Source organism: Otolemur garnettii, unplaced genomic scaffold (genome assembly GCF_000181295.1).
Source record: "Otolemur garnettii isolate 467f Iridium unplaced genomic scaffold, OtoGar3 scaffold00320, whole genome shotgun sequence".
Taxonomy (NCBI): domain Eukaryota; kingdom Metazoa; phylum Chordata; class Mammalia; order Primates; family Galagidae; genus Otolemur; species Otolemur garnettii.
In genome coordinates this window covers 92244-93613 of record NW_003852715.1, presented here as the reverse complement: position 1 = coordinate 93613, position 1370 = coordinate 92244, and positions in this window count along the sequence as shown.

Genomic DNA, 1370 nt, shown 5'->3' with positions numbered 1-1370 from the left:
AAAAAAAAAAAAAAAAAAAACTACAAAATCCTTTCTAATGTCTTTCTATTTTCTCCCAGACGACATGGCCATGTGGCAGCCACCAAAAACAGAGAGCAGAAAACCTGGAACTTCCACTTTCCCTCACAATAGCCAGGGGGAAAAGTTGGAACAAGGAAGAAGGGCACACTCACATTTGTTTCACCCCATGAATGGGGAGGGCCGAAACTCCACCTATTGTTACCCATCTCAGTCATTCTCCAAGCCCATGCACATAATTCCAATGCATTTCTTAAACTGGGCAGCCTCCATTTTCCACTCGAGCTGCCATTTAGTCATAGCCACTAACTAACACTCCCCTAGGCCCTGTGAGGGGAGATCCAACTCCACCCTTGGAGTTCTCTCAGTCACACCACATCCACATACTCTCACACACCTCTCAACAGATCTGCTGGCGATCTAACGCCCAAGGGGTTGATCAGACTCCCTCTTCCACTAAAATTGTAATGGGCCCCAGTTGGATCCTACCTTGCTTTAGACATCTCCCTGTGTACCTGCCAGTGATCTAACACCCCAGGAGGTGATCAAGCTCCTCTTCCACTAAAATTGTAGTGGGCCTCAAATGGATCCTACCTTGCTTTAGACATCACCCTGTGTAGGTACCTGTTCCTGCATGCCAGTTCCTCTAGGTGTTTGACTCCTCGAAGACCCGCCGACAGGGTCTCTTCTCAGCCCAGTCGAGATGTCCACACAGGGAGGCCAAACTGCCTCCCTGGCATGCTCAGTGGTTCAAGGCTGATCAGGGGCCCCCACATGGGTGTCCAGAGGATTGGCAGCAACTATCAGGTGCATGTTCTTTCCAAGGGTGATCTCACTTCCTGGTCAGGGAACCAAAAATGTTGCAGGAAGACGAGGCCCAGGGGAGAGAAAGAGCACCCAAACACCATAAGAGGAAGGGCTTTAGTCATTGACTGGGAGCTTATGGCATAGAAGATTTCCAAATGGCCGCACTCCCTGACTGGCTTGGTCTTTCCCTTTTTATTAACAGTCAAAAAGTTCCACCCCACGGGTACTCTTCCCATTGGCCAGTTTGAATCAAGTGGGAGATGTTACTCCAGCCCCTACAGAACTATAGGATTTCACAGGACTTGGAAATTTCCAGGTTCCAGAAGTTAAGCCTATAAATTCCCAAGAGCTGAGTCACCATGGAGAGGGCCCTGCAGGTGCATCTTTGTGATCACCTTGAAAAGAACTTTTCTCCTGGACCTCACTCCTCTCCAGTATCCTCTCTCAAGGAGAGTAAATGAATCCCTTTCAGCATGAGAGTAATCTCTTAGTATACCTTTCATGTAAACAGCTAACCCATTGGGACTTTAATTTTTTTTCTTATT